Here is a 7658-nt window from a genome sequence, read left to right as displayed (position 1 = left end):
AATAGTAAGTCATATTTTACAAATCACTTGACTATGTTTATGAATAATTTAAACGTTCAACCCCCTGGATATGGACGAGGGTAAAACTGACGATCCTCCGAGGACAAAACGCAGAAGCCCCTCAGGGACATGGACCCTTTGTTACTGCCAGGTCGCTGGCTAGAGCAAGGACGCCAGTGTTTGATCCTACACTACGTGGTAAGCCACGGAGGATCATCGTCCGTATTGATCTCTATTCTACAATTCTCACTCCACTGCTTCTCAGGCAGGAAGTTTAGAAATGCACTATGTGATAAAATAGTGAAGTATATCCCTCGGAGGATAAAAAATCTCGTTCTTTTATCCTGATTTATACGATATTATTGAAAAAGTGAATGGTATTACAAGGCAAAATATAAATTAATTAGATATGCATTTTCAAAAAAAAAGAAATTGATAAATGACAATCAAGAATAAGTAAACTGACTAGAAGAGATAATTTTAAGTTTGTTAATGCATTTGAGCCAGTTTTATGCCTCGCAAATATTCTAATACAAATTTAGTATAAAATGTTCACATATAAACAGTTATGACATATAGTAATTATATCGGAAAAAGCTTTAGAGGAAAATCTCAACATTTTAAAATTTTAACTTTCCAATATTACATTTATGTGATTTTTCAAAAAACCGTTTCAGATATACACAAGCACTTCGCGCTTGAATTTTCGGACGATAAAATAAAATAATTGATAATGTAAATAGAATACAAGTCTCTAAACCGGAAGCTATCTAAATCGATGGCTTTTTATTTTATTCATAATAAGATCGCGAGAGTGTATCCTGTGATTCATACGATTGCTGGAAAAGCATTGAACCCGATTACGGTGTCGATCCCTAAACCTCGCGAATACAAAAGGACCGTATTCAGGATCGAACTGACGATCATTGCTAACGATAATGGTGGATTAGCACGATCCCATCTGTCATTTGACTTACGCAATCCCGAGTTTCTTCGGGACCCGTCGCTGCATTGTCGACGTTGTAAATTAAACCAGATTCGATCATACATGATCGAAAGATCGTTATTACATTATTACACGCGCCGCATTAATATTTTTTACATATCTGTAAATATATACTTTTTCTAATAATTAATTTATAGTGTATTTGAAAAGAAGCAAGAAAAGAATGCAACCGTTCCTTTGCAAAAATGTTAGCAAAAATTACAGTAAATATACGTCATCAAATGATCCACAGCACAGACTTTACGTATTATAATATTCCTTAAACAAGGGACTACGTACTCCCGTGCGGTGTCGAGATAGGGAGATTTATCTTGGATATACATTTCATTTGGCGGCCTGCCAATTGGCCTGATCGCCCCAAGCGAGCACTGCGGGCATTTCACGGATTCGGCGAATATTTAGTGGGGTTTTACGGATTTAACGTTCACCGTCAAAGCAGGTGGTTCGTACATCGAACATTCATCTTCCGCGGTCGGCAGTCTTGCGGATTAACCGATGGCTCTCTATTCTCTTGTCAGATCTTTATGGTGGTATGCCGTGTTACCGTGCTTTATCCTCCATCGCTCTTTCAACGTTTGCGTATATTGCTTCTTTCAGAAATTAGGGGGATCCGTGAACTTGATATTTAAATAGCGCTATTTTTCAATGTATATTTTTTTCGCATCTTGTATTTCAACGAAGATTATCGATTTATTGAAGTGTAAAAATTTAAGAAACTCGCTGAACCACCAAATGCAAAAAAAAAAAAAAAAAAAATACACTGTCGAACAATTAAGTTTCAAGACTCGCTTCGCATTTCTGAACGTTTGATCTGTTTGTGCTGCCATTTTAGGGGGTTATTCACTATTCAACACGTGGTGCAAGTTTTAAATTATTTGGTTCAATAGTTAATGAGATGCAGTCACGCAAAGTTGTGTTACAAAATTTTGTTTAGAAATCGGTGTAATGGAAGGAACGCTTGACAACGCGCCAACATTAAATTCTGCATTAAATTAAAGAAGTCGCTAACAGAAACGTTACAAATGATTCAACAATCCTACGGAGAGTCAGTTATGCATAAGAGTAACGTTTCGAAGACACATATGACATAAAAAAAAAACGTGAATCAAATTTTGAGAGGGCTTGTTTCAGAAGACTATCAGAGCTGCTTTGACCAATGGCGGAGACGTTGAACTAAGAGTGTTGTTAGGTGATGATTACATTGAAACTTTTTAATTGTCTAAGATTTGTACAATTAAAAATAAATTTTTTATACGAAAGTCTCGAAACTTAATTATTCCACAGTGTATATATTACATAATCTTCATTACCATTCCTCCAGGCTCTAGCAAAATTTCTCTTAAATGCAACCCAATTGAATGATAATCTTGCTTAAAAAAATAAGATGCAAATATTTTACAAAAAATATCACTAAACTCATTATCCAAGCTACTAAATTTCTAAAGATTTAAATTGATGATCTACTGTCAAACAGCTTTTCCTTTAGTTTGTTCAATGAAATTCAAATTAAAAAATTCTCTACTATCTCAAAATGTATTGTAATATCGCCTGAGCAGCAATCTATTATCATTTTCTTGGGTAACACTTGGGTTAATTTTAGATAAAGTTTACTTTGCTAGATTCTCTGTCCTTTACAACAGAACGTATTCAGATATAATATCATGTGATTGCACTCTAGAAGCGTATACAAAAAGAATATAACATATCTAAAAAAAAATCAAAATAGTCAAAAAGATAATCTTGAGGGGGCACCCGGGTTTGAACCGGGGACCTCTCGATCTGCAGTCGAATGCTCTACCACTGAGCTATACCCCCGATCGAGAATACGTTCTTTGTTTGTATACTTCTATTATATTCTATTGTATATACTATTTTAAATAAATTATTTTTGATCATTTTGATATTTACTGGTTATATCTGACAAACATTATTCAAAAGCCCTCTTTTTAAAAAGAATAATAATTATCGCCAAAATATTGAAAACAATGGTAAATGTTCATAAGGATCATCTGATTAATTTTTTTTTTATATATACTTCGATGCACGATCGCTTATCACACGATTTGGCGCACCCATTCGTGTGCGAAATTCAGCGAAAAATACGGAGTGCACTGACATTGAACATTTAAATATGTTTATATAAAAAACAACTCAGTTTTTTTTCATATAATACAATATGTATTTGGAAATAATTTGAATTATATAAATTTAAAAAAAGACAGTGAGATTGTATCTATATTAAATATTTATCGAGATAATAAGACGATTGTAAAAAGCTGTAGATGTATAAATCTTAGGATATATACGTTCTCTCTCTTAAAGATAATTATTTAAAATATTCGTATCTCTAGATTCTCAATACACTGAATAATATATACATCGCCTATTCTTCTAGTACTGTGCAAAAATGGTCTTTGTTGTCATACAAATAGTTATGAGAGCCATCCCCTTCTCCCTTGCGAGCATGGATGGCGACAGGTAGAGTAATATACTGCGGACCACCTAGTGGCTTCATGACTTTGCCATATGTCAGCGTGACTAAGGCACACATGGTCGAGATCATTGCACGTCAGGCTTCCCGAGTGTGCCGATAAAATGTCCCATTTTCCAATAGAATGCGATATCTCAAAGTGTAAGTCTTCAAGTTAGTTTATGCATATTTTTAAAAAACTTGAAGATATTTGCAATTATTTTATATTTTTATCAATAACTTTGTATCAACACCTTTTATTTCTTTGATTAATTATAACTCAAAATATACTTTGTTACGATATTTTCAGTTGGAAAAACAACGACTCTAAATTTGTCACAGAATCTGTTATTAAAATTAAAATCACAAAATGCATGCGTTTTGTTATTATTAAACAAAATTATTAAAATATTTCTCTTTTTAAATTTGTACGTATTTGTATATATTTGTTGTATAAATATGTTTATAAATTAATAAAATTTTAAGTGCTTTTCTGAAATTTACTGGATTTATTTATACCCATCATTATACAAATAGCGGCAAAAAACTACATTATAAATGACGAACATTTCTGAGAATGACTTATTTTGGATAATGGATTTGCTGATAAGTTATTAATTCAAGTAAATTGTCGCAGTGCAAAATTTTCGTTAATTTACTTGCATAATCCATAGATTTCGACAAAACTTTTGCGGCCAATCTATAATTTGAAAGCTTTCCATTATGAATAATATACAGTAGAAAATCATATTTTATAATATCTTGTCAATTAGTAGAAACTAAAACAATTGTACAGAAAAAAGAAATAAAAATCGTCAGATATTGAAAGTATGCTTTTTCTGATATGTCAATAAATTACCGTTTATATCCAATATTGCAAATTATTTTTATTTTACAAAAAAAAAGCTAAAATTATTTCTCGTTTTATACAAATGCGCATCCACTTTTCTCTTATGTACATAATATCTGTCAATCATATGACCATTATTATGTTACTGCATCTTATATATCTTACATAAACGACAAACAAACTCGCGTTTGATATATTTTACAATATTTTTAAATCGAAAAACAGCTCAGTTAGCAGTGCATTTTTCAATGCTTGCTGGCTTAACGAGAAAAATAAAACGGATAACGTCGAAGTCAGTCTATGCAACCTTCCATTCAGTTTGCGAATTAATCCATCAAAACGGTCACGGTATATAATTCATCCCTTCCTTGTTTTGTTCCGCACTCGCCCGCCTCTGAAGTGCGAAAGTAAAGTCGATTGCACATTGCGTTTAAATACACCGACAAGAGCGGTAAGAAAATTTTATTCATTCCTAATATGCATCTATGTAGGCAGACAAGAAACAAGAGAAGTGGCCAATTTTCTTCTACATAGCGTTAGACATATGTGACATATGTGACATATTGATTATTTTCTTGTGCTGTTGCTTTAATAATTGATTGATAAAACAATCATTAAACGATTGAAGGATTACTTTCCATTTATGATGATAAGATAGGAAAGATATGAATAAATTTCATACAAAATAAACTTCAAAATAAATTTATGGAAAAGTTACTATTTTTCTTACAGGTCAAAGAGAAGAGAAAATTCAATTATGAAAAAAAAATTTGTTACGTCAAAGATAATACACATCTACAATTACATATCGCGCAACTTACGATCGTGACTTTTTCAGGTGAACTTGACCATAAAAATAAAGTTTCTCTAATTATCATGTCATTAGAGGAAGGAACATCGCGGTTTTTCTTTATTACATGTTATTCTAAAATAAAAATTATTATTCTAGAATTAAGCAGATATTAATACTCCTACAACTCTTTTAATAGTATCGCTATTTATAAATGAACAAATTTTATTTTAATCATCTTTAATATTCCATTCGTTAGTTAATGAATCGATCGTCGAAAAACATATTTAAATGATATTTGCGTTTTCAACAAAAATATAACGAATGTCATCAAAGAACTTTTTCCAATTTAAAAGCATCGAAATTAGATTGTCGTCGATCAAATTATTTATGAATGTAGACGTGTATACATCCATAAAACAAGCTAAAAATTTTACGTGTTTATTTTTGTTTTGACTAAAAAATCGCGTGAATATATTTAATTAAAAACATATATTTCGTAATGAATTGCTTTATATATCAATACATGTATTTATTGATAAAACTTTTAATTAATTAAATATGAAATATATAAAAGACGACGATATGTATATAGAAATATATTTCTTATTAATTTATTGGAGTGTTAGATCCTGATTATAAATACACAAACACAATCAATCTATGCCTTTTTATTTAAATTATTTTCGGAAACGTTCACAGGGATTAGGAAAAATCCTGATAATACTAATCGCTGATAATATTAATTTCTTGAGTTAGTCAAGGAATAAACCACACATGTTTGCCATATCCATCGTGATTATGGGAGCTATTTAAAATATTTGGAAAACTCTTACCCTCGCATAATTCTTACGATATATCTATCTGGCATCAAACCAGCTGGCACCATTAACCTAAATGTATATGTCGTCCATTATGACGCGGGTATCTAGATAAATTAATCACGAACTTCTCTCGCACAGCCTTCGGTTCTATCGACCTCGAAATTCGGTAATTCGATAATTCACAACTCAATCAAAGATTTATGCATTACTAGAAGATCTCTCTTTGGCGAATGATTAGCATACCTTTTCATCACTGTCCTATTTTTTTAAAGCTTTACCTGACTATTTTATTATCAATGCGCAAAAATATATGATAAATATATTATGATGAAAACAATAATCGTGATAGTAATTACACAATTGATAAATAATAGAAACTTTCTTTTTGAAAAAGTAAGATTTCTTTTCGAATTATTATTGTTGTTTCCGATTATTATATAATTATATAGAGGATTATTAATTTATTAATTATCTAAAACATATATGAAATATACGAAAAAGATATCTTCTCGCGCAAATTAAAAAAATATCTTTATAGATACATTCTTCTAATTGTAAGTGCAGAACGTTGTGCTTTCGCCAGTTGCTTTCGAGAATTTATTGCAAATACATCTGAATCACGAAGAAATACGCGCGGAATTCACATAAGAAGAATCTTTTTCTTGGGACAAATTAAATTAGCGTAATTTTTTTTTTTTTCGTGAAGCTTTCACTATTTTCACGCGCGACACATGCTCACGTGCCCATTATGCAAACATGCGCATGTTACTTTATATGTATTCGCAATTTCTTCACACCTAAATAGAATGTACTTACATATATGTGCATACGGATCGTGTCGTATACAGAGTGGTTTAAAAAAAGATGAGAATCAGTGTAATGAGATTTAATAACAAAACAAAACTCTCTTGAAGCTCTTTAGTGAAAATACGACACGACTTAAAATTTTTATTTAATATCCCTTTCCTTGTTTTTAAAATTTTAATCTCATCTATGATTGAGGTAAGTAGTGTAGTAATTGAAAAAAAAGAATCGAGACTGACATGCATCTATATTATTCATATTAAAACTGTGTTAAATACAATTCCAGTGAGCTCAATCCTTCATACTGTAGACAAAATATATTGCATATGAATTGCCACATTTTTTAATAAAAAAACGAATAAAGTATCTACTAGAAATCATCAAGATTTGCAACTTTCTTATAAATAACAAAAATCTGACTTTAATATAAAAATAACATGTAAAGTCATCAAGATTGTATCGAATGAAATAATCAATACCGAGTCTCATCTTTTTCAAAGCCACCCTGTACACGTCTTGCACACATAATGCACTCGCTGCAGGTGCCGCGAATATGCACCGTTCACGATCGCGCATCGCGTCCACGTACATACGCATCGCGAGGTTCGCGCAACCGTTGCGTTCCTCGTGTGTGGGTGCAGCATCGGTGTGGGTGCTGCGTGTACACACACCAAGTAGTATAGGATCAATATAAGCGATGACACAGCGAGAGCTCATCTTTAAGCCACGCCCATGAGCGCGCCGCGGACGAATGTTGGCACAAACCCGGCGGTGTGTGGCCAATCGACGTCACGCATCGATTTTTCGCGCCTTTTTCCCTTTTTTTCGCGAAAGTGAACTTCTTCGCGAGGCTGACAAGGCAGAGCGGTGAGAGCGGAGAGGAAAGAGTTACGGAGGGATGCGAAAGAACGCGT

At 32.3% G+C, this 7658-nt stretch overlaps 1 non-coding gene across 1 annotated transcript; it reads right to left on the bottom strand.

Annotated features, from left to right (window-relative positions):
• Positions 1 to 2749: 2749 nt before the first annotated feature.
• Trnac-gca lies at positions 2750 to 2821 on the bottom strand. The gene has a single exon. It is a non-coding gene; the product is annotated as a tRNA-Cys (tRNA).
• Between the last annotated feature and the right edge of the window lie 4837 nt (positions 2822 to 7658).

This window comes from Formica exsecta, unplaced genomic scaffold (genome assembly GCF_003651465.1).
Source record: "Formica exsecta isolate Colony F162 unplaced genomic scaffold, ASM365146v1 scaffold512, whole genome shotgun sequence".
In the NCBI taxonomy this organism is placed as follows: Eukaryota; Metazoa; Arthropoda; class Insecta; order Hymenoptera; family Formicidae; genus Formica; species Formica exsecta.
The sequence above is the reverse complement of the archived record's forward strand: the minus strand, read 5'-3'. Positions and strand labels throughout refer to the sequence as shown.